The sequence below is a fragment of the Saccopteryx bilineata genome, chromosome 2, assembly GCF_036850765.1.
Source record: "Saccopteryx bilineata isolate mSacBil1 chromosome 2, mSacBil1_pri_phased_curated, whole genome shotgun sequence".
Taxonomy (NCBI): Eukaryota; Metazoa; Chordata; class Mammalia; order Chiroptera; family Emballonuridae; genus Saccopteryx; species Saccopteryx bilineata.
This window is the reverse complement of record NC_089491.1, coordinates 286,092,920-286,119,475: the sequence shown is the minus strand read 5'-3', so window position 1 is coordinate 286,119,475 and position 26,556 is coordinate 286,092,920. Positions and strand designations below refer to the sequence as shown.

The window sequence follows — 26,556 nt, the reverse complement described above, 5'->3', positions numbered from 1 at the left end:
CCCAGAGTACCAGAGTTAGAAAGAGGCACTTACACACCATTCAGCTGTAAAAAGCAGTGAGATTTCTGTCTGCCATAAAGAGATGGGAGTCTGCAGAGACTCGGATACCCTCTTAAAGGCCTAACGCAAAAATCTTGTTGCAGCCACTCACCCTGGGCTCTGGCAGAGGGAAGGCTGAGCAGACTAGAGCCCCTCTTCTATACTGCAGTAACTGTCATTCTTGGGCACCCCCCCCAATGCAGCAACAGCTGGGGAAAGAAATATGCCCCACCCTTGCAGAGATCAGACCCTGCTGAGGAGCCAGCTGCCCTGGCCGGGGAGTAGAGGTCTGAACAGACTCAGGGAGTGACAGTGCCTCAGTTGTCTGCTTTAAGGCAAGAGCCATTCCCCCCACTTTCCCGTGAATCGGACTGGTGCTTCCCCTCATGGGAGATTCAACAGAACCACCCTGTTGATAGCCAGGAGACCCACACTCTAGGCTCCAAGGCCCGACCCACCAACCCTTAGCAGCTCTGCCCTGCTGAGGTCAGACTAAGACCTGTGACTCTGGGGTGAGGGCCACACCTCCCACCCTACCTCCCCCTCAGGGGAGACCCAACAGCCCCACCATCCCAACTGCACCTGAGGCTCTTGCAGTGACAGAGCCTAACAGGCAGCCAGCAGGTAGAAACAGCTGGAGGTAGGTCTCAGGGTGCCTTGGGACTTTTGTTGACCTGGCCCTGGGCCAGGTGCTGGCCTTGGTGTGCAGCTTGATCCTCCTCACACACACATAAGCCCAGCAGAGGCTACCACAAACTATGGATCACTTACAGCTCCAAACAGGCGGCTGAGGGCCAGTCACAGGCAACGTCTTATATTAGCCTGAACCAGGTCCCCTCCGAAGAGGCCCAGAGCAAATACAACCAGTGGCCAGCTTTAGACAGTGTCACAGGAGGATCCAAACAGCTTCACAAGCAGCATAACCAAGGGAAGAGCTCATCAGGCACCAAACCCAGCTGAGGTGAATCCTACTTCCTGTGGTCAACAGCTTGCCCACTTTGGTTGAGGTAGAGTCTCACAGTCAGCCAGCCTAAGGTTCAATCTCACACACAGTGGGCCAAGAGCAATCAAGACGCACTTACAATAGGAGGCCCATAACCCACCCAAGGGACATTCCTGAAGCACTCAGTTCAGGTGATCTAGGAGACTGCACCACTGGGCCCAACAGAACACCTACTATAACAAGGCGACTCCACAAAGACTGGAGACAGAGCAGATCTGTCTCATACACAGAAACAAACAGAATGAGGCAGCCAAAATGGGGAGAAAAAGAAATAGAGCCCAAATTTCCAGAAAAAGAAATCTCCAGGAAAAAAGCTAACTGAAATGGAGATAATTTGTCAGATACAGAATTCAAAGTAATGGCTATATGAATGCTTAAGGAACAAAGGAAGAACTTAAAGAGATAGCAAGCATAAAAAATGGACATAGAAACCATAAAAAGGAACCAGTCAGAAAAGAAGAATACAATATCTGACATCAAGAATATACTGGAAGGGCCCTGGCCGGTTGGCTCAGCGGTAGAGCGTTGGCCTGGCGTGCGGGGGACCCGGGTTCGATTCCCGGCCAGGGCACATAGGAGAAGTGCCCATTTGCTTCTCCACCCCCAACCCCTCCTTCCTCTCTGTCTCTCTCTTCCCCTCCCGCAGCCAAGGCTCCATTGGAGCAAGGATGGCCTGGGCGCTGGGGATGGCTATTTGGCCTCTGCCCCAGGCGCTAGAGTGGCTCTGGTCGCAACAGAGCGACGCCCTGGAGGGGCAGAGCATCGCCCCCTGGTGGGCAGAGCGTCGCCCCTGGTGGGTGTGCCGGGTGGATCCCAGTCGGGCACAAGCGGGAGTCTATATGACTATCTCTCCTCGTTTCCAGCTTCAGAAAAATACAAAAAAAAAAAAAAAAAAAAAAAGAATATACTGGAAGGAATAAACAGTAGGTTGGATGAAGCAGAAGACTGAATCAGTGATTTGAAAGACATGGTAGGAAAGAAACACCCAATCAGAGAAGCAAAAAGAACAGAAGAATTTTAAAAAATAAAGAGACTTTAAGGGGCTTTTGGGACAACATGAAGCACAACAACATCCATACCATAAGAATACCAGAAGGAGAAGAGAGGGAGCAAATTATCGAGAACCTATTTGAAGAAATAATAATCAAAAATTTCCCTAACTTGGTTAAGGAAAAAGGTACTCAAGTCCAGGAAAGCAGAGAGTCCCAAACAAGATGAACCCAAAGAGACCCATACCAAGACATATATCATAATTAAAATGGCAAAGGTTAAAGACAAAGAGAATCTTAAAAGCAGCAAGAGAAAAGCAGTTAGTTACTTCAAGAGAACTCCCATAAGACTGTCAGCTGCTTTCTCAACAGAAACATTTCAGGCCAGAAGGGATTAGCATGAAATATTCCAAGTGATAAAAAGTAAAGACCCACACAACCAAGACTACTTTACCCAGCAAGGCTATTATTTGAAATTAAAGGAGAAATAAAGAGCTTCCCAGATAAGAAAAAGCTACAGAAGTTTGTTACCACCAAACCAGCATTACAAGAAATGTTAAAGGTCCTTCTTTAAGAAAAAGAGGGGGCCCTGGCCAGTTGGCTCAGTGGTAGAGCATCGGCCTGGCGTGCAGAAGTCCCGGGTTCGATTCCGGGCCAGGGCACACAGGAGAAGCGCCCATCTGCTTCTCCACCCCTCCCCCTCTCCTTCCTCTCTGTCTCTCTCTTCCCCTCCCGCAGCGAGGCTCCATTGGAGCAAAGATGGCCCGGGCACTGGGGATGGCTCCTTAGCCTCTGCCCCAGGTGCTAGAGTGGCTCTGGTCGCAACAGAGCGATGCCCTGGAGGGGCAGAGCATTGCCCCCTGGTGGGCAGAGCATCACCCCCTGCTGGGCAGAGCGTTGCCCCCTGGTGGGCGTGCCGGGTGGATCCTGGTCGGGCGCATGCGGGAGTCTGTCTGACTGTCTCTCCCGGTTTCCAGCTGCAGAAAAATATAAAAAAATACAAAAAAAATTTTAAAAAAAGGGGGGGGGGGAGGAGGGAAAAAGGACCAGAGGAATACAGTTAAAAGAAAAGAATGGCTATATACATGTAGCTATCATTAATTACTTTAAGTGTAAATGACTTACATGCTCCAATCAAAAGACATCGGGTAGCTGAATGGATAAGAAAGGAAGATGCATATACACACACTCTGCAAGAGATCTGCCGCAGAATGAAAGATATACACAGACTAAAAGTAAAGCGATGGAAAAATACAGTTCATGCAAATGAAAATGTAAAAGAAAAAGCTGGGGTAGCAATACTTACAGCTGACAAAATAGACTTTAAAACAAAGGCTATAGCAAGAGACAAAGAAGAAAACTACATAATGATAAAAGGAGCATTCCAACAATTACCAGGAAATAACCCTGGTAAACATTTATCCACCCAAAGTAGGAGCACCTAAATATGTAAAGCAAATCTTGATTAACATAAAGGGAGTGAATGGCAGTAACACAGTCATAGTAGGGGATTTTAACATTCCATTAATATCCATGTATAGATTTTCCAGACGGAAAATCAACAAAGTAACAATGGCCTTAAATGATGCTGTAGACCAGATGAATTTAACTGATATCTTAAGAGCATTATACCCCAAAACACCAAAGTATACATTTTTTTCAAGTGCCCATGAAACATTTTCTAGGATAGACCACAAGGTAGGACACAAAACAAGTCTCAATAAATTTAAGAAGACTGAAATCATATCAAGCATCTTCTCTGACCATAATGGTATAAAACTAGAAATCAATCACAGGAAAAGGAGAAAAACACACAAAAGATACGGAAGCTAAATAACATGTTACTAAATAATGAATGGGGTAACACTGAGATCAAAGAACAACTCAAAGTGAGAACACAACAATGTAAAATCTTTGGGACAAAGTGAAAGTGGTCCTAAGAGAGAGATTTATAGCATTACAGGCCTACCTCAAGAAACAAAAAATCTCTAATGAAAAACCTATCCTTACACTTAAAGGAACTTCAAAAAGAATAAGCAAGTTAGTAGAAGAAAGGAAATAATAAATATCACAGCAGAAATAAATAAAATAGAGACTTTAAAAAACAACATAAAAGATCAATGAAAACAAGATCTGATTCTTTGAAAAGATTAACAAAATTGACAAAACTGAAACCAGGCAAAAAGAAACCATGGCCAATTGGCTTAGTGGTAAAGTATCAACCCAGTGTATGGAACTCCCGGGTTCAATTCCCAGTCAGGGCACACAGGAGAAACAACCATCTGCTTCTCTTCCCTTCTCCCCCCCCCAACTCTCTTCCACTCTCACAGCCATGGCTCAGTTGATTTGAGCACGTTGGACTGGGCACTGAGGATGCCTTCATGGAGCCTCTGTGTCAGGCACTAAAAATAGCTCTATTGTGAGCATCAGCCCCAGATGGGCAGAGCATTGGCCCCAGACATGGGTTGCCCGTTGGATCCTGGTCAGGGCCCATGCAGGAGTCTGTCTCACTATCTCCCCTCCTCTCACTTAAAAAAAAGAAACAAACAAAATTAAAAAAGAGAGAGGATCCACATAAATAAAATCAGAGACAAAAGAGAAGTAACAACAGACACCAAAGAAATACAAAGCATTGTAAGAAAATATTAGAAACAATTATACGCCAACAAATTGGACAATCTGGAGGAAAAAGCTAAATTCCTAGAAACATACAGTCATCCAAAACTAAATCAAGAAGAATCAAAGAATGTGAATAGACAGATTATAGCCAATGATATTGTAGCAATAATCCAAAAACTCCCAACAAAGAAAACTGCTGGACTGGATGGCTTCGCCAGTGAATTTTACCAAACATTCAAAGAAGAAATAACCTCTATTCTTCTCAAACTATTCTAAAAAATTCAAGAGGAGAAAAGACTCCCAAACTCATTTCATGAGGGCAGCATTATCCTAATCCCAAAACCAGATACAAAGAAAGAAAATTATAGGCTAATCCCTGATGAACATAGATGCTAAAACCCTCAATATTGCAGCATTATTTACAATACTCAAGATTGGAAGCAGCCCAGTGTTCATCAACCAATTGTTGACTTAATCCAACTAATTGTTTCCAGAACCATGGGTTATTTGATAATATTGTGGGTTTGATACTAAAGCATGGGACATGTATGGTCATAGTCTTAGCTTAAAACCTACACAATGGAAGTTAGTGAGTAATGAACGGGGAAATGCACCTTCCTGGTAGCCACATCCCTCAGAAAACAGTGCCAACCTTTCTCTTGGTACTGACAGGATAGGTCTGGATCATTAAAGAAAAGGCAAAAGATAAAGGAAACTTTGAACTCAGAGACAAGAGGAAGACTAGGCGTGATCTGCAGGCTACCCACACATCCAATCTCATTGCCAAAAAATACAGTCTTTCCATCTCTGAGCACCTGGCCCAGAAACGAAGTGAGATTTCTTTCTTGTCACTCTCTCCTGTCTGGGCATAAGGCTCCCAGCCATCCTCTGTAACCCTCGCTGTGATGACATAGTCGCCTTTCCCACCCCTCAAATGTTCCCAACTACTTTTTTCCATGTGCAATCAACTCAGATATAACCCTCTTGATGAGAATTTCCAAAACACTAAGTTTTAATTTTTAATCCATTCATATTTTAAATGACTGCCACAGGAAATCCTTTTGCAAAATAAATAACCAACCTCAATATCTGTCAATTGAGCTTTTCTGAAAGAGGGACCCGGGTGTCCACTGGAGCCCATTCAGACACGTCCACCCAAAGGGCAGAAGGCAGACACACTCCATTGTCTCGGCAACACAGATGTTAAAAACAAAGTCTCAAAGTCATTCTTTAAGTCACATGTGTATGTTTTATAGACTCTTCTCTATGTGTAACACTTTGATAATAAATAAATTCCAACTCTACTTTTGAAATAAGTTTGACTCCTTGTGCTTTTTTAGAAAACACTGGGATGACGCCATGGGAAGGGGGCTGTTACCCAAAGAGCTATGGACTGTATCACTAAGGTACTGGTGTCCTTATACAACAGTAGACTGTGTGTGTGAGTGTACATTTTCTAGGGGCTGGGCATGGCCTCAATTGATTACTGAAAACCTCTGATATGTCAGGCACTGTATTAGGCAGTAGAGACACAAAGATGACTGAGACATGAGCTATATCTTGTGAGAGTGGACCAGTTAATGCTGAAATATTAGCACCCCTTTTCCATTTGCCAGAACAGCAGTCCTTCTCCGCCTCCCTCACTTTCTTCCTAGTGGGAGTTTCTCGTTCTGTTGTCTCACTCTGGATTTCAAACCACCTCTTCTGACAGTTCTATCAGCAGACTCGGGACTGATAAGAGTGTGGAACTGACTCAGTGTCCATAAGGGCAGAGTGAGCCCTGGGCTCCCCACCCATGATATTTACCAAGCCTACTGACCAGCTTCCGTACTTCACACTGGCCTTGAGCTCATCCTTCCAGCTGAGTGGCGCACTGACTACAGCCCTCCTTTGGTTTGAGTGGCCCCTCAGCAGGTGGGTCCCAGCAAGATCCCCTGGGTGGCATCCTCAGTGTCCTCAGCTGCAGAGCCCTCCACTGACTAGAGGCTGACATCCACCCACAAGTGCCCACCAAGTAGGCTGCTGCCTGCCCTCGTGGGTGTCCTCCTTGCAGGCCAGTCAGGTCCCCAGTTCCCAGTTCTGCCAAGTTCTCCCTCTCCCTGCCTCTCACCAGGGCCAGTAGGCTCTACTCCCAAAGCCCTTTAAATCACGATGACAATGTAATAAATACAACAACAGAATGAGAGGAAAGCAAGGGGAGGGCTGGGAATAGGAGTACAGGAAGCACTGACGCTGACTCTTAACGAGAAGTGCACCAGATGAAGGAGAAAAGACCGATTCCAGCGAGGGAGGAACGACTTCAAAGGCACAAATATGGGAAGAAGCCTGACATGTTTGGAAAACGATGAGAAGTTTGGTGCATTCAAGGAACGATGAGAGATGAGAACAGAACAGTAGATAAGAGGGAAATGAAAAAATCTGAAATGCCTTACTAATAAAAAGCTGTGTCTAAATAAGGCATGCATTCATTTTATTCTTGTCACAATAATGATAAATTAACTGACCAGAACCAGAGTGACCTATTCTGTCATTTGGGGATTAGTGCGGGCTCACTCACTCCCATATGATAAGGTGTAACATTCAAGGAACTCGGAGCCCTTTCGGCCTGACTGTAATCACCTGCACCATCTCCTTGGGTAGGTGATTGGGGCAGGGAGAACACCTGCTCAGGTGCGTGGTGACCTTCATGGACTTTTTTTTTTTTTTACTTTGGATTAGTTTTCAGTGTACAGCACAGTGGACTTACAATCATGTACTTTACAAAGTGTTCCCCTGAGATTTCCAGCACCCACCTGGCACCATACAGTTATTACAATATTATTGACTGTATTCCCTATGCTTGACCTCCACGTGACTACCTTGTTACTATCGATCTGTACTTCTCTTTCCTGTCACCTTTTCCACCCAGCCCTCTGACAGCCATCAGTCTATTCTCTGTTATCTCCGAGTCTGTTTCTGTTTGCTTGCTCATTTCTATTGTTCTTTAGATTCCACATTATTTAAGGTCACCAAGCAAAGGAAGGAGCCCAAGAGATGCCCAGCAAACTACTGATGAAGGTTATTTAAATCGAATCAAACGAAAATCTGATCTTCTGGGAAATCTCCCCAGAGTTCTGCACACCCGATCCTATGGCTCCTGTGTGCCAGGACCATGCTCTCTCCTGCCCCCTGTAGCAGAGGCAGCTGTTCAAGGAGAGGAGGCTTCCACTGAGACAGCCCCAGGTGAAATGAGGACTGGCTGCTGTCTCGGCCCAACTATAATGAAGTTTGGCCCCAACACTTCCTGGCACCGCCGAAGCTCACACTGTTCATTTCAATGGCCTTCTGGCTGCCAGAGCCTCTTGCCTGCCCAGGGATCTACACGGCCAATAGTGAGTCATCAGAGACACACACGGGCCGTTCACCTCTCTAAATCAGAGACATACTGACTCAACCGGCCACGGGGACTTTGTTCAGGACAGACTGGGAAGGGGAAAAACAGCAGGCTGGAGAGCAAAATGGAAGCTGTTGAGGCAGAGGTCAGATGATTGTACTAACAATCAAGGGAACAAAATGACTGAAGCTATGCATCTGGTCAATGACTTCCTATTATCATGTGACCTCAATTTTTACTCGTCTTAGACTGAGGTGGGTGTAACTGGAGTTAATGAAAGTGAATGCTTTCAGAACTTACACTAGATTGGACAGAGCACACCATTGTGTTTGACCACCTCTCTGCCTCTCTGCCATGCACAACGTCAAAACCCCAAACTCAGAAGGAAACTTGCTTTCTTAGGGTTCACCATCAAGTTTGCTAGCAAGAGCACTTGCTTCAAGACACCTTGATATCAAACATGAGAAAAACTGCTTGATAAATGACCTCTGGGGACAGTCGTGGGCCTGAGGTAATCATACCAGGGCCTGTTACCTCTGTAGAGATGACTCTTGGCCTCCTTAGATCACAAAACTATTTAGCACAAATTTATTGGATTCCTATCATGTTCTCTATGCAAGACTATGCAAGGCAAACTGAAACTGTGATAGCTTCTGATGATTTCTTCTATCAAATGAGGGTAATGCTCTCATCTCTCAAAATAGTAATTAAATGATATAAAACTGTATCATGTACTTCCCTCGGTGCCTGACACAGAGTCAGAGCTTAATAGTCCTTTTCTGCCATAGGGCAGCACAAAGGAAAACTGGGAGACTTCTCCCTCCCTCGAGGACCTCACAGGATAGACTGTTCCTGAACTCTATGAACCGGAGGTGAACTACAGCTGTGCCATCATTCAAGAGTTCTGCAATGAGCCATTCGACACAGGCCCATCCTTAATTCTCAGCATTCTGCGCTGTGAACCTCACGGAGCTTTCTTCCGCAGGCATTCTAGATCTATTTCTAACCCCATCGCCCCATTTTGGTGTTAAATTAAAAGAAAACTGTGAACTATTTTTAACTTTCAGCACTGTTGATTAATGAGGACACCACCAAGAGGCTGTCAAGTGACGATCAACATGAATAATAGCTCTGGCCCAAGACTCTCTATAATTTGTAGACAGTGTTCACGACTGCTATTTTTAAAAGAAAGAAAGGGACAGAGAGAGCAGTATTTCTTGGCATGAGGTGCTGTTCTGTCCACTAGAGGCAGTTACTATAGTAGACAGGCAGGCCACTGGTCCCGGGTCTGAGTTGTCACAGACAGAGCTTGGGGCCCCTCTGGAGCGGCCTGTGCCAGAGGAAGACCGTGGCCATCTGCTCGCCCTCCCTGGGGTTTTGAATGGAAACTTACTCTTTATTGCTACTAAATTGGCTTTGTCTAAAACAACAGCCAGTGCTTTTTTTCCCTCTTATTTTTCAGGTTGTTTTTTAATGTAATACCTCATGTGCCTGGTTACTTGGAAAAGTAAAATGTGATTGGGAAGTAAGCATAAAAATGAATAAAGATGTTGGTCGTTCCATTCAGATTTTACATTAGGGAGCTAGGATGCCAGGGGTGACAAATGTGAGAACAGCAGCTTTGACAACCAGGAGGATGCCCTCCTTTGTTCATCACTCCACCCAAAGCAAAGCCTCAGCTTGGTTTCCAGGCGAACCCATTACACTCTTCCTAATATTGGGTTTGTCATCTTCCATTATAAGGAATTCTGGTTGAGTCCAAACAAACCAAACAACTACTCAATTGGGGGACATCTCTGAAGACCCCAAGGAGCTTTCAATTCAATTTGACTTAGCAGATATCCTCACCCTCAGAAGAATAGCTTGAGATATTAGCATATTTATGAAGCAACATTTTCCTCTTATGAATATGTTAATGATGCCTCCTTCCGGTTTTCAACAACTCCTTTTGACCTGGAAGTTTCTGTTGCCACGGTCTCCTCTCCCATGGGAACCACTCTGCTGCTCTAATTTTTCCCTCTTCTTGATCTCCCTCTGTGGAACCTTCTATCTCTTTTTTTGGTGTCTCTACACCTGAGGGCAGAGCATACAACTAAGAGGACAGCACATAAGGATAGTATTTTGCCTTTATTAAGAAAATACAGAAAAGGAGAAATTAAGTAATATCTATCTTCAAACAATGTACATGAATTTTAAATGCAAATCAAAGTTTTGTTCATTTTTGTCTTCAATCCTTTCTGTGAGTATTTGTTTATAGGATACATTCCTATACATTGAGTCTCACAGTGTTTTCCAAAATCCTCCCATTATCTGAAGAAATCTGATACACAGCTGTGAAGATATATATCTCAGCCTGTCTTGAAAGTGAGTGGGATTTAAATGTCACTATTGGTCCGTATACTATCTTCTCTTTAATGATCCCAAGAGGCATCTGGGAAAAGATTTTTTTAGTATTAAATTTCTGTGCATTATAGGGGTTGGGGTGGGAAAACCTGAAAAAAAAAAATTCTGTGCTGTAATCGTTCAAGTGCTTGAATGCAAGTCTTTAGCATTTTCCCAATTAGCGACTACTGATATGAATCCTAAACAAGCATCTTTCTTGCTTTAAAAATATTATAGTTTACTGAGAAAAATAAATAAATTTGACAGTGCCAAGCAGTAACTTGACATCTCAAGAATTGGGTATATAGACTCCCAAGAGCCACTTCTTTCCCAAAAGATATATTAAGAGGAACAAGGCAATAAAAGTCTTCCAGAAACAAGTGCTTAGCATGTGCCTTCACAATGGCTGTCGGGAAGCATTCCCATTGAATGAATTGGCCCTCGGCATATATTGCTGTTATGTGCACAACCCCTTCTGGGAATGGCCATGAAGTACCAAAGTGTCTGCTTGGTATATATCTCTCTTATGAGAGAAGCAACTTCACACGACATTTTGTCTAAGCAAAGCCATCTGCTTAGACTGAATTGACTCTATGATGTTGGCCATAACTGACTGCATCAGGGATTAGTGTGTGCATTGAAAGTCACCCCACAGAATGCTCCATATTGGATCGTGACTCATTGGCCCAATCATATCTTCTCTGCTCGGAGATGGTGAATGTATGGGGAGGAGGATAAAACTGAACATCAAACAGAATTGCTGAAACCACTCCTAGTACCAACAGAGCAATAGTCTACTTGAGGTCACCAGGACACCTGATCAAGCTAAACTCAGATAGCCCTTATGATTAATTCATTTTTTCATAGGGTTCTAAGAATTGCATAATGAGAGTCACTATAATGAAGTGTGGCAGACATCAGTGATGGCTCCCAGTGATCCTCAGTTCCTGGTATTCACATCCTTGTAAAAGTTCCCCCCTTGGGTATGACTCACTTCTAATGAACAGAATACAGCAGAAGTGATAGGATGTACTTCCAAGATTAGCTTCCAGCTTAGGTTGTCCCCCAGCTCACATGCTCCAAGGAAAGCCTTGTGGTGCAGCAGCCTTAGGAGAGGCCCACGTGATAAGAAACTGACATCTGTGGCCTGGACAGATGGCTCGGCTGGTTAGAGTGTCAACCTGAAGCACAGAGGCTGCCAGTTCAATCCCCAGTCAAGTCACATACAGGAATAGATCGATGTTCTTGTGTCTCTCTGTCTCTCTCTAAAATCAATAAAAAAAAATTTTTTTTAAAGAAACTGACATCTCTTGCTAACAGCCACACGAGTGATCTTAGAATCAGATAACTATAGCCTGATCCCTTAATTGAAGCCTCCTAAGAGACCCTGAGCCAGAACCTTCCAGCTAAGCCACCTCCAGATTTCTGATCCTCTGACAACAAAGGTTTGTCATTTTAAGCTACTAAATTTTGTAGTAATTTGTTATTTGGCAATAGATACTATCTGAGAGAAGCAAGTTCATAGTTAGAGAAGAAGAAGATAATGTGCCCCTATACTTTCTTTTCTTCCTCCACTCGCCGAGGGGGCTCTTCCACTTCTGCAACCTCTCTATCTCCCTTGTGCTCTCTCCTCTCCCCACTGCACCCCACCGCACCCCACCCCACCCCACTCTAGGCTGGGTTAAAGATTTATCCATTCTTCAAAACAGAAGGCTGCCGCCAGCACTGGAAAAATGATATGGCTTCCTCAGTCCACTCATCGCTGGAATGTTTTCTGATTTCCAAACCTCTCCTGGGGCAACTGCAATGAAGCATGGGCACATGGCTCTTTGTTGTTTTTTAAATTGGGACTCGCATGCTGCTGACCATGCCAACTGCAAAGATTTGGTCACCGAGCCAGGAGCCTCCCAAGGCACTCTGCCATGGACACCACAGAGTCAGCCCATTCTAATTTCCTGGAAGTCACGTGACCCACAATGCTGGACAACACTGGACTTCATTCTCATCCTGAACTTCAGTTCCTCTCCTCTTTTGATCAACTCCCTTATTTTTATCCTCTTCCATCAGCATCTACTCTTTCAATTATTGTAGCATGTGAAACTAGTAGACAGGATAAGCACATGGCCACACAGGCCAGGGAGTCTAGTAAGGAATCTGTGATTTCACACGTTTCCTTCTGGTCCCCAAAAGAGAGTTTTGAGGCTATGGAGGAAAACAAAGGCATGGGATGAAATGGATAAACTGAGGCAGAGACTTATATGTAGCACCCTCCACCTTCTGCCTAGCAACTTGAGTAGATAGGTGCAGTTGGGGAAACAAGCAGTCAGATGATCTCCCTTTGGGTTATCCAATCAGACAATCAACTCGCTTGGTGACTTGAGACAAGCTTCCTGAAATATAACATAACATAACATAACATAACATAACATAATATAACATAACATGACATTAGTTGAAGTAAACGATCTCTGAGATCCAGCGATGACATGCCCTGACTCTGAACCTGAACAGGCTCATGTGTCTTTCAGAACTTACCTTGGGTCCACCTCCTTAGAGAGTCAGAGCAGCTGCTTTCAGAATCACCTGCTTTCTAGGCAGCTCATGAAAGAAGGAAATGGGTTAGAACCATAAGTTTCCTTTCAACTTCAGCACATGGAGACTGGCTACAAAGAGGCTCATATGAACAACCTTAACCTTCCTCAAGCGCCTATACTGTCAGCCATCCTCCCCCATCTATCAAGAGATAGCTGCCTGTCTCTGCACCACAAAGATCATGGCAACCAGGCAAAGCCTCCCTGAAACCCCTGCCTGCTTGCCAACGACTCACATGTCTGCATCCACCCTCACCTCCTTCCCTCATCCTGGAAGAAGATGCCTCCACCCTCCGGTCCACGCCTGCCACTGCGGCCCGGGTTCTAAAACCCTTTCTCTCTTTCCTCCACAGAAAGGCTCTTCTTCTTAGTCTTGTTCTTCTTTATCATTGTTCCAGGATAAAACTTTCCAACCATTCTCTAAAAGGTGAAAACTTAGGTCATAAAATAACCTTTTGCTCATGCTGAGACCCAAGACTGCTTCTTTAAGAGAATATTAGATTTTTGCATTAGGGGTGTATTGAGAACATTGTTCACTGCACTACATGATTTTCTCTACATGAAGTTCCCATGAAAAATTTCTGTCCACTCTCACTACCTATTGCCAGCTGTTTGTTCCCATCTCATAAGCAGAGTGAGCTGTGGGGCTTAACCCTTCTCCCTCTTCATATTGATTCTGGGAAGTAGAGCACTAACTTTGTGGTCTGACCCTGGCACTCAACATGTATGCACCCATTTGGCATTCTGATTTTACCACTGACTTCATCTTTTTTTTAATCACAGTTCCCTTTTCCCTCATTTCTCCCTTTTCCTTCTTTCTTAAAGTGTTGTATCATATGAAAATTTAAATTTATACTGTAAGTCCTATCTGCAATAAGGTATAGTATAATTAACTCCTCAACAAATAAGCATTTCTGATTTAGAAATGTGTATTTAAAATATAGAAGGATTTCTCTTGCCATAGAAATGAAGTCCAAACATATAAGAAGAGCATTGGTATAAGCCTTAGATAAAGAGTCCTTATATTTAAGTTTTCGTATGGATCACAATAAATTCTTGAAACACATTCACTCACTCAAATTAATGGCTTAAAGATGCTGTGATAGATCCCCAAGAACTCTAAAAATAGGAAGATCAGTACTGCATAGGCCACCTGCATTGTGTGTACTTTTCAAAACTACCTGTGACAGACCAGCCCAATAAGCGTGATTTTGTCTATTTGCCGATCAAGGATCTATGATCACACAGGAAGGTCCCAGAATGACAGAATTAGAGTTGATAATTTTTTTCCATTCTGTTAAAATCTATGGAAAAAAAGTAGACCAAATTATTAAGCAGGAGAGTGAGATATAATTACAAAATGTATTTAACTGAAAGAATTAAGCTCCACATCGAGTCGGTCTGAATAATCAGCCTTTTAATATTGGACAGTGAATGACTCATAATGCTGCCATATTTTCACAGTTAATGGTAAGGTCATTGAATAAATGGCAATTATAACTATACTTACTGTCCTAAATCATCTTATGATAGATAACAGGTGCCAATTTTCTGTTGCCCTTATACATGCTTCCTTCTGGTCTCTCCTACCCATCTTTCAAGAATAACTTCACACCCCGCCTGACCAGGCGGTGGCGCAGTGGATAGAGCGTCGGACTGGGATGCGGAGGACCCAGGTTCGAGACCCCAAGGTCGCCAGCTTGAGCGCGGGCTCATCTGGTTTGAGCAAAAATCCCACCAGCTTGAGGTCGCTCAGTCCGCTGAAGGCCCGCGGTCAAGGCACATATGAGAAAGCAATCAATGAACAACTAAGGTGTTGCAACGAGCAATGAAAAACTAATGATTGATGCTTCTCATCTCTCTCCGTTCCTGTCTGTCCCTGTCTATCCCTCTCTCTGACTCACCCTCTGTCTCTGTAAAAAAAAAAAAAAAAAAAGAATAACTTCACACCCCATCTCCTCCCCAGATGAGTTCTTCCACCTGGGAAGAGCTGAAACTATGCGCAATTCGTAGAATGATTATTCTAAAGACAGTGTACAAAGTTAATTTGGGGTTAGGATGGAAGGAGACTAAAAGTAGAAAGACAAGTTGGTCGGTGACTGTAGATGATTAGAGGTAGCACTGGCTTTATTCTACTCAGTACTGTAATTATATTCACATATCTCTGTCTCTTCCACCTGAACTCTTTGAAGACAGGATCATAGGCCTGGTACTGTGTCTAAAACATAATAGGCATTCAATAATTGTTTGCTAAAACAGAATGAATTAACAAATAAGTGAATGAATGAATAGAACAAATGAGATGCTAAAGAGGCCATTGCAACTTTTTTAATTAATTTTCTTTAAATTTATTGATTTTTAATTTTTTTATTTTATTTATTCATTTTAGAGAGGAGAGAGAAAGGGAGAGAGAGAGACAGAGAGGGAGAGAGAGAGGAGAGAGAGACATAGAGAGAAGGTGGGGAGGAGCTGGAAGCATCAACTCCCATATGTGCCTTGACCAGGCAAGCCCAGGGTTTCGAACCGGCGACCTCAGCATTTCCAGGTCGACGCTTTATCCACTGCGCCTCCACAGGTCAGGCATGATTTTTATTTTTATTTTTTTTTGTATTTTTCTGAAGTTGAAAACGGGGAGGTAGTCAGACAGACTCCCGCATGTGCACGACCGGGATCCACTCGTCACACCCACCAGGGGGTGATGCTCTGCCCATCCAGGGCATTACTCTGTTGCGACCAGAGCCACTCTAGTGCCTGAGGCAGAGGCCATGGAGCCATCCCCAGTGCCCGGGCCATCTTTGCTCCAATGGAGCCTCACTGCGGGAGGGGAAGAGAGAGACAGAGAGGAAGGAGAGGGGGAGGGGTGGAGAAGCAGATAGGCACTTCTCCTGTGTGCCCTGGCCAGGAATCGAACCCGGGGCTTCTGCACGCCAGGCCGATGCTCTACCACTGAGCCAACTGGCCAGGGCTGATTTTTAATTTTTAAAATTTATTTATTTTGTCACAGTGACAGAGTCGGAGAGAGGGAAAGACAGACAGGAACGAAGAGATGAGAAGCATCAATTCTTCATTGCAGCACCTTAATTGTTCATTGATTGCTTTCTTATATGTGCCTTGACCGGGGTGGGGGATGGCTATAGCAGACCGAGTAATTCCTTGCTCGAGTCAGCAACCTTGGGCTCAAGTTGGTGAGCTTTGCTCAAACCAGATGAGCCCACGCTCAAGCTGGCAACCTCGGGGTCTTGAACCTGGGTCCGCAGCATCCCAGTCAAACGCTCTATCCACTGTGCCACCACCTGGTCAGGCCCATTGCAACTTTTTAAAAATTCCCTTTACACCAGCTCCTCGATCAAACAGGGAGAAGCTCGAATCCTCACTCGAAGGGGAACAGGGCCATTTCCCCGTCTTACTCATCACCACTCTCCTCCCTGACCTTTGGATGTGCACCAGGTTATCAATGTTCCTCGTAAAACCTGCTGCCCAGAACTGAGCAGAGACTCCAGACACCATCTGAGTGGAGCTGTGTCTAGAAGGTGCCTCTCTCCCAGCCATCTGGACACTCTTGCCCTCTTAATGGAGCCCCAGATTGCTGGCATACATTTGATGGCCACATCATACTTTTGCTTTGTATGAAACCTGGGTTCATGACTTTTTTTCACATTGATGACTGCATCAACATCTACCAGCTTGGTTTACACTTTTTACATATATATTTATATTCAAAAATACAAGTTCATCCCTGTAGATTTTCATGATGTTGTGCTGAGCCCAGCCTCCAACCCTTTCGATTTTTGTGTGAAATCATTTAGAACCCTGACTCCTTCACAGCCCTAAGTGCTATGACCCCCACGAGCCCACAGCACCGCATGCAGCCCGCATTCTGAGAACTTCCTGGGCGCTAACCCAGCGGCAGGCGCAGGCCTTCCTCAACAACACCCTTTCTGACAGCACAGCAGGGAGTAGATGCTCAACTGACTCAGTTCTGCCCTTCTACACTCACGTGGAAAGGCGGTGAGATTGAGCGCAGAGTCCCTGTGGATCCAGGCTACTAATGTCTCCTGCTCTCTTTTCCATGAGGATCCCTTCTCACCATCTAAGGCATCACCTGGCCTGTGAATTCCACACTGAGATAACTACTTCTGTCACATCCCTTTTTCCCTCACCTACTCAATGTCCCCTTGAGTACATCCACCAGCTCCTCAAACTTACCACTGAACTCAACGCAGAGGAACCTAGGCAGCATTTCCATTTGCAAAGCCCTTTCCACAGGTATTAGCTCACGGGAACGTCACAATATCCTTTCCAGGCAGACGCGTCTCTCCACCTCCTCTGTCAGACTTCCAGTGCCCAGGTCCCTCTCCTGACCAGGCTTCCTGCCACTTCCCAACTCATGGGAAGTAAAAGCTAAACTCCATGCAACTCCTGATAGCCTGTGACCAATCCCTGCCAACTAATCTCTGCTGAACTCCTTCTACTCCAGCCATGGTAGCTCCTCGCCTTTCCCTCTGCCTGGGGGCCCACTCTCACACTTCCCTCAGACACTTTCTCAAGTGCCGGCCTGACGCTGAGGCCTCTTCTGGACACCCTTGATCTTGCTTCCACAGGAAGCACCCTATCTCCATTATTCTGCTGAATGTCTTTCCACAGTGCTCACCGTCACCAGGCACGTATCACATACTCACTTGTTATCGCATCTCTATTCCTTACAACCACAAAAGCCTAGCTAAAGCGTTTGGTAAGAGTCTTGTCTAATCTGCAACATCATTTCAAAGAGGCTATCTCTGATTAGAGGGAGCTGTATCTCTCTTTGGGGAGGTTTGCTCTTTCTGTCAATCACTGTCTTCCCCAGCCACAGAGGATTCATCTTAAGTCTTGGTTATTGTAATTGACTAATTCTCTGATCCTCAAAATTTACTTCATGTTTCATACTTTCAGAGCCATCTGGAAGCTCAGCTACTCAGATAATGAGATCATAAATAAAACTGCTTCTTGCCTTTCCTCCCCAGCTAATATATTCACTCTTTCATGGTTATCTTTAGTTAGCTTACTTACTCCTGAACATGGTCATTGTCCCACAGCAATGAGACAAGCAGGATGGATTATTAGAGCGTCAATTCTACATATCACTATTTTCAATACAAAGTAGCATATCCTACTCCATCAATCCCTTGCCCACCACTGTCATCCCACCATGCCATTGAGCTTTCATTTATCTATGTGTTATTCATTTTTAAAATATCAGTTGAGCACTTGCAATGTTACAGGAACTACAAACAGCCTAAAGTATTGTGCAAGAGACAAACAACAATGGGTAATTATAATATAGTATGATAAATACTTACTTGGGCAAAGGTTGGCAAACTTTTACTGTAAAGGGCCAGATAGCAAATATTTTAGGTTTTGTGGGCCACACAGTCTCCATCGTAACTACACAACTCTGCCACATGAAAGCAGCCATAGACAATGTGTAAACAAGTGGATTCCAATAAAAGTCCATTCCAATAAAATTTTATTTACAAAAACAGGTGGCAGGCTAAATTTGGTCCACGGGCCATAGTTTGCCAAGCACCATACTTGGGTAAGAACATTCCTTTATTCAACAATTATTTGCTGAACATTTCTTAATCTATTCCTTTTGCTGTTCTAAGTGAGAGGGTAAAATAGTAACCCACACACACAGGAACCCCATCTCAGATGAAACTTATGTTTTAGTGGAGAAGATGGACAGCAAGCAAAATTTTAAAAACATACAGCCCAGGAGTGAGAAACTCTAAAAAGAGAAATAAAACAGGAAAGCAGGCATGAAGACTCAGGGGAGTGCGTGAAACTCTAGATGAGGTCACCAAGGAAGGCTTCGCCAAAGGTGACTTTGAAAAAACACTGGAAGGAAGCGGGAAGCCAACCACAGAGAAACCTGGAGGAAGAACATTTGGCAGAGTGAAAAGCCACTAAAAGGTTCATGGGTAGGACTGCGTCTGTCTAGTTGGGGGCGGTGAGGAGGGCCGTGTGGCTGGGATAGAGCAGACAAGAAGTATGGCGGAAGTTGAGGCCACAGAAATAACTGCCAGATCAGGTTGTAGCGACACTGTGGGCTTTGACCCTGAATGAGCTGGGAAGCCACTGGAGAATCCTGGGCAGGGGGATGACTTGATCCAAGTGACACTCTTATAGGGTCACTCTGGCTGCTTTGCTAAAAACAGACTGAGGGTGGGGTGCAGGAGTAAAAGTGGGAGACCAGGGAGGAGGCTTTTGTGATAATACCGGTGAGAGACCAGGGGGCCCAAGCAGAGTGGTGGCAGGAGTGGGGCCGACGTGACACAGGTGCGATTGCTAATTCCTACTTGAGGACAAAATGAATGGTACCGGGATGAAGAAAGGGACATCCTAACTGAGACTCAAGGATAAGGAGGAACCATGTAAGTACCAGTCGGGGAAATCAGGTCAACATGGCGGGCAGAGCGCCTGGTGAGAAGTCAGAAACACACTGGGGTTCAGGACATTAATGAGTCAGCAGGTTCCTCCAGAGGGTGACACCCTGTTGAAACAAATCCCTGGGGAGAGGGGGGACCCGATGTCCAGATTACCTATATGCTCTACCCACTCCCCAACCTGCCTCTCTGGGTTAGGGGAAGATCCAGCAACAAGATCTCCTAGAGAAAATGAAACGTTTGGAAGTGGGCGATTGTGTTTTACACCCCAGGCTTAGATCCTTGGAGGGATCTCTATGCGAAACCACCTGAGTCGGACTGGCATCCGGCCAGGTTATCAGGGCCGGCACCCCTACTTCTCAGAAAATGCCCAAGTGTCTGACCTCGTGTGTAGTGGGAGACTAGGGTCCCTCCTAAAAAGTTGCTAAGAGAAAATGATTTAACACAGAGATACCACATGGCTCGCTCATAAGTCTGTTTATTTGGCTATAAAATAACCAAGAAAAAGAGAAAAGCAACCTCTTCCCATTCACCTGGGAAGAAAAGCTCTCTGAGCCAGGTGAGCAGAGCAACTGTGGCCTGCCTTTGCTGCACGGCATGTACCTACCGGGACTGGGCAGAGTGGGGCTTGTCGGGGAATGAGCAGGAGACACTGCTACTGGCCGGCAAACTCCCTTATTTCTTACCCTGTGTTTCCTCTGCCTGGGAAACGGCGTGAGAGGCTGAGACCTGTCTCTTTAGAGTCCGCACTGCATGTGCACCTGGAGGCACTCCTCAGTGTCAAGGCTTTGCCTCCGTGTCTTTGCTCTCAGCCCTCTTCTACCCCTTATGCTTATTTTTCCTGCGTGTTTTGTTTTTGTTTTGTTTTGTTTTTTGGCTGCAGGAACTTTGAATCCCAACTTCAAATGAAACCTGTGATGAAGCCTGGCTGATGTTCACTCCCCTCCCCCCCTCCCCGCTATGCTTTTGGCTCAACAGCCACGTGGGAGGGGGGGTGCACAGCAAAGTCACACAGTCTGTGCCACACGGGGTTCTCCACCTGTTCCTGTCGGTGTCGTGTACATCTGCCCTCCTGCCCCAGGATACACACCCTGTAGTGTACAACTATAGACACTCCCCACACCTCTGTGGGGTGTGGGGCCCCTCCCTGCCCACATCATCAGGACCCTTTTAGGGGGAAATGAGCCATGTCCCGGCATGGCTCTGTACAGCCATCCTCTGTCCTCAAATGCCCCAGCAGCAAGGTCAGGGGATGACACAAAGAAGAGACAGTGAGTCACCCACCAACACATGCCCCTTAGCCCACCAAGGGCTTCAGAAAATGGAAAGGCCCCCTTTGGCCTGCTTCACAGCATGGTCTGACACTTGGTGACAGATGGCTTGCTTAAACTGCTCAGCCACCTCAGCCGTTTGTTTTTATTTGGGGGTTTCTTTTTTTCCCTGTGTGATAACAATATTATGAAATCTGACACACACAAACCAAAACAGAGAGGCAAGCTCACTGTTCCAGGGTCCGCCGGGTGCTCAGCTCAACTCTGGTGGGAAAAGGAGTTGGAAGAACAAGGGATGGCAAGGAGGTTCGGCATCAAAGAACCCTTCATCTCTGAGACATCACTTCAGAAGGAAAAATAACAAACAAGTCAAGACCAAAAAGAAGCTGAAGACTGCAAGGACCGGGGAAGCCCAGTTTCCCCGAGGGCAGACAGTCTCTTGGCTGGGCTCCCTAGGGTATGCCATAGGAGTGGCCGACGACACGCGTGATTGCACTGAGGCAGGCTCTCCACCCCGTCCTTCCTCAGCTCTTGCAGACCCTCTCTCAGGACAGCTACTACAGAGAAATAGACATCTGGCCCGTGCAGCCATCCCTGCCCACAGCCAAGTTCCTCTATCTTAGTAACGCTGTTCAACTGGCGGGGCAACATATCTATAATTCATATCTGCTCCTGACCATTCCCAAGTCTGATAAATACTCTCCCTTTGATAGGCCCATCTGGGCTACAGATGTTCGATGCTGAGTTCCTGGGCTTCCTTCTCCTCTGAGCCTCTGGGAGAGGAACTTCTTCAGAGTAGATTTCTGGTTTCCTGCTGGGCTGGGAAAGGGGGAGTGGTGAGTGGGCTTTGAGAAATAAGGCAGATTGTTCACACACCCATCATGGTCCTTGCATGTCAGTGCCCCAGCTAGAGGTGTGTCCCCCACTTCCTGACCGTGCCCCACTAAACCGTCAGCTCCCGAACAGGACTCAGTGCCTGGCACCCTTGGTTTGCTCCATAAAATAGCTGACAAAAAATTTGCTGGAGTTGGATTTCCTTCAGAGTCACAACATGATGGAACCTTGGGCTTCGGTAAGAACAGGGACACTGCCTATGGGCAACTGCGTTCAGAGACAACCAACTACTCCACCGAATCAGAGGTCCTCACAGCATTCCAGAAACCTCTGCTCTGTGAATCCAAAGCCCTTCCAACGATCCAAGCCGCGGCACAGAGAAGCGGTCTACACTTCATGTTCTGCTTTGAGTGCCTCAGCCTGGATTTAAACCCAGGGAATTAAGTTCAATTACTAAACCCCTCCACTAACTTGTTAGCACTTACTCTTTATATATTCCTTTAGTTTGTCCCTCTGCTTAGCTCACTGTATCTGGCACATCCTAGGGATAATTGTTTTTCAAAATACGGTTCCTGCCAGTAAGAGTTATGAAAAACACTCAATAGTCTTAATAATAAAATTCAACACAAGGATGACAAGGCAGAGGACGAGGGAGGGAAAGAAATCCTTAATGAATAAGCACCAGACACTTGAGGAAATCCTCCAACATAAAAGCAGACAGGAATTTACAGAAAAAAAGGAAAAAGAAGAGTTGACTACAGATCCATCAAATACAGTGCACCTAAAACAAACAAACAAAAATTCGGAATGGATCTCATCTTTAGCATCAAAAAAGGTTGTATCCTTAAAAATAGATTAATACAGAAAGCCAAAGAATAGGAAGATCTTAAAAATATGATTGCTAACATAAAAATAATTCAATAGAAGAGTTGGAGGATAAACCCAAGGAACTCTCCAAAAGAAAAAAAAATGGAACAAAATAACAAAGAAATAGACCATATGACAGAAAAAAAAGGAGAATCAATTCAAGAGATCCACCCTCAGGAGATTGGAAAAGAGAACAGATAAAACTGACTTTATAAAAATCAAAGTAATAATAGAACTTGCCAGAGGTGAGGGACATGAGTGTTGAAATTGAGTGTTCAACAAAAGAATAAAAGTCCAACCCTAAAAAGAATATATCATAATATCCCTAAAATAATAAAACTAAGGATCAGATTCTAAACAGTTTTTAAGAGAAAAAAATATTCTACCTCTAAAAAGACACAAAATTATCAGAATAGAAGCTAGAGACAATAAAGTTATCCAAAAGTATGAGAGATGATTTACAACCCCAAATTTTACAAAGACAAACTATCAGGATTGTGTAAAGGCAAAAATAAAGCCATTTGCAAAACGCATTTTCAAAAAAGTTACCTAAAATACCCTTTCTTAGAAAGTTACTTAAGGATATTTTCCAGTAAAATAAAGTAGTAAGTTAAGAGATATTCATGCAATTCAGGACACAGTGGTTCCAACACACACAGCAATAAAGAGAAGTTCCCAGATGACAGCTGTGTAGTAGACCTACAGATAACTGGTTGAGATCGAAAGTGGAGAGGAAAATGGAATGACCTAGAACTAGATTTGCAGAGTGCAAAAAAAAGACATTCTATTTCTATAAATTAGCTGTTATAAAACATGTAAAAATAATTGAAGATATCAAAAAAGAAGGAAGAAAGAAATAAGGGAAGAAGAGAGGAAAGAAGAGAGGGAGGAAAAGAGGGAGAAAAGGAGGGAGCGAGGGAGGGAGAAAGGGAGGGAAGGAGGGAGAGAAGGAAGGAGGGAGGGAGAGAAGGAAAGAGGAAGGGAGAGAGGGAAGGAGGGCAGGAAGAAGGGAGAAAGGGAGGGAGGGAGGGAAGGTAGGAGGGAGGGAGGGAGGGAGGGAGGGAGGGAGGGAAGGAGGGAGGGAAGGAGGGAGGGAGGTGAGAGAGAGGGAGGGAGAGAAGGCAGGAGAGAGAGAGAGGGAGGGAGAAAGGGAGGGAGAGGGAGGGAGAGAGGGAAAGAGGGAAGGTGAAAGGGAAGGAGAGAAGGAAGGAAGGAGGGAGGGAGAGAAGGAGGGCAGGAGGGAGGGAGAGAGGGAGGGAAGGAGGGAGGGAGAAAGGGAAGGGAGAGAGAGGGAGGGAGAGAGAGGGAGGGAGAGAGGGAGAAAGGGAGTGAGAGGGGGAGGGAGAGAGGTTGGGAAGGAGGCAACTACCAGAAGAGACAAGTAAAACAATTAAATACAGGAGCAAAGCTAGAGAGTGGAGGATGGTAGAAGAGTTAGACAGCAAACTATCATTCTTTTTTACATCTTTTGATATAATTTGATATTTTTAACCATGAGCATTTAGTACTTTGGATATTTTTAACTATCAAAAAATATAAAGAGGCCCTGGCCAGTTGGCTCAGTGGTAGAGCATCGGCCTGGTGTGCAGGAGTCCCAGGTTCAATTCCCAGCCAGGGCACACAGGAGAAGCACCCATCTGCTTCTCCACCCCTCCCCCTCTCCTTCCTCTCTGTCTCTCTCTTCCCCTCCCGCAGCCAAGGCTCCATTGGAGCAAAGTTGGCCCGAGCGCTGAGGATGGCTCTGTGGCCTCTGCCTCAGGCACTAGAATGGCTCTGGTTACAATGGAGCGATGCCCCAGATGGGCAGAGCATCGCCCCCTGGTGGGCGTGCTGGGTGGATCCCGGTCGGGCGCATGCAGGAGTCTGTCTGACTGCCTCCCCGTTTCCAGCTTTGGAAAAATACAAAAAAAAAAAAAAAAAAAGAAAGGGATGAGTAACCATGGCAACCCTGGAGTAGTAAGTGGAGTAAGCTATAAACACCCAGATAGGGGCAGTGGCAGTGGAGATTTAGAGAGCAAGGGCCACCCCAAGGAGGAGGATGCCTGGGTACCCTGAAAGACAGCTCTCACAGCCAAGGTCGCAGGCTGTTGCAATGACCTGCTAGACAAGGAGAACAAGCCAGACTTCCCTGTCTCTTTGGAGATCCTAAGAATTGGCAACCACCGTTATTAATGAGATTTAGCTTCTGCTTAAGGTTATCAAAAGCTAAAAACCAAACCCAAACAGACTCTTTCTTATGTGAATATTTTTGGTAATGTGATCAGTTCCCTGCACATTATTACATAAACAAAAGCTTCCCATCTGTCAGCTCTAATAATGATAATAATAACTAATGCTAGCTGAACTATTGAAAACTTGAGAGTTACCAAGCACTTTCTTGTACTTCATCTGATTCACAAAATCACCCAAGAATATAACAGGTAAGGTAAAGCACTACTGTAATCACCATCCCTTTACAACCTTGTACAATTCACATAGCTAATTAAGTAGTAAGGACTCTTGACTTCAACTGTGTACCCTGATGCCAAATCTTACATTCATTCTTTGACATCCCATGCCTGAACTACAGGGTAACCATTAACACCACATACAAGGACACCACGAATTATTATACAAATTGTGACCAGCAAACACAAAGGCAGCCATCAAGGTATAGGATGGGAGCTGACATGCCACCCTCTCACCTCCCACTGATTCTACAGCTTTTCATAACGAGTACAAAGGTACCAGTTATATAATGGGGAAGCCCTGTCCATGTGCACAAATGAACAAGTTTACCACCCACCATCTCCTTCCTCTAACAGCCCCCAACCCTTGATGGACCACCAGATGGAAATCCTCTTACTGGCTTCGGTCTCACATCAGAGCCATTTATGCATTACAGTAAAACCTGAGATGAACAACCAGGTGTCGGCTCTGGTTCTAGCACTGGGAACACCATGGTGAACGAGGGCCCTGGTTTCATGGAGCTGGGAAAAGATGAATGAATAAATGAATGAATGAAAGAATGAGAAAGACACTAGAAGTGATGAGTATAACACAGAGAATTAAAATTAGTTGATGGACTCATGCTTATTGGCTGATGTAAATGGAGGGATCAGGAAAGGCCACTCCAGGAGGTGACATTTAAGTAGATATGGGAATGACAGGAGAAAATCCACCAAGGGAAAATCAAGGGAAAGAGGGTTCCAGAACAGTGGAGCAGATGGGGCAGGGAGGCTATGCAGTGTGGGCGGGGAGGATGCTGAGGGAGGGTGTGAGAAAGGGTGTGAGGGAGGGGAAGGAGGAGGGTATGGAGAGGGTGTGGGAGGTGGGTGCTGGGGAAGGGTGCTGGGGGAGGGTGTTGGGGGGAGGGTGTAGAGAAGAATGCTAGGGGAGGGTGATGGGGGAGGGTGCCGGGGGAGGGTGATGGGGGAGGGTGCTGGGGGGAGGTTGTAGAGGAGGGTGCTAAGGGAGGGTGATGGGGGAGGGTGCTGGGGGAGGTTGTAGAGGAGGGTGATGGGGGAGGGTGCTGGGGGGAGGTTGTAGAGGAGGGTGCTAGGGGAGGGTGATGGGGGAGGGTGCCGGGGGAGGGTGATGGGGGAGGGTGCTGGGGGAGGGTGCTGGGGGGAGGGTGTAGAGGAGAATGCTAGGGGAGGGTGCTGGGGGGAGGGTGTAGAGGAGAATGCTAGGGGAGGGTGCTGGGGGAGGGAGATGGAGCTGTAGGCAACGGCCTGTCTACAGCAGACCCTGTGAGCCAAACTTAGTCTGCATCCTCCTCTAGGTACAGTGGGGAGAAATCTCAGAAGGGGAATAGCAGGATCTGAAATGTTTTATAAAGGATCCTTCTGGATGCTGTGTGGAGAGAGGAATTTAACGGAGCAAATTTAATGGGAAGCCTCCAGTCCTAAAGGAGACATGTGGTTAGATATGGGATATCTAACCTGCCCCAGAGACCCAGCAACACGAGGCCTCCCTGTGGATTCATGGCACTTTGTTGGGAGCCTGGTGACAGGAGAGGGCTCACGTGTAGTAGTAGGTGCTGACTGGTTTCTCTCTACCTGGCCCGCTGGCTCCCTCTCGTGGGCCACTTGGCCTTCAGGCCCACTTCACAGCACGTACACTGCTGTCCGCCCCACAGTGAGTTCTGTGAGGGCTGTCCCTTGTCCCAGTCATCTCTGTGT

The 26,556-nt window shown here is 45.6% G+C and overlaps 1 protein-coding gene across 1 annotated transcript in view; it reads right to left on the bottom strand.

The window, feature by feature from the left end:
• PAPPA2 (pappalysin 2) overlaps window positions 1-26,556 on the bottom strand; it is a 210,646-nt gene that overhangs the window by 156,697 nt on the left and 27,393 nt on the right. The window lies entirely within an intron of this gene.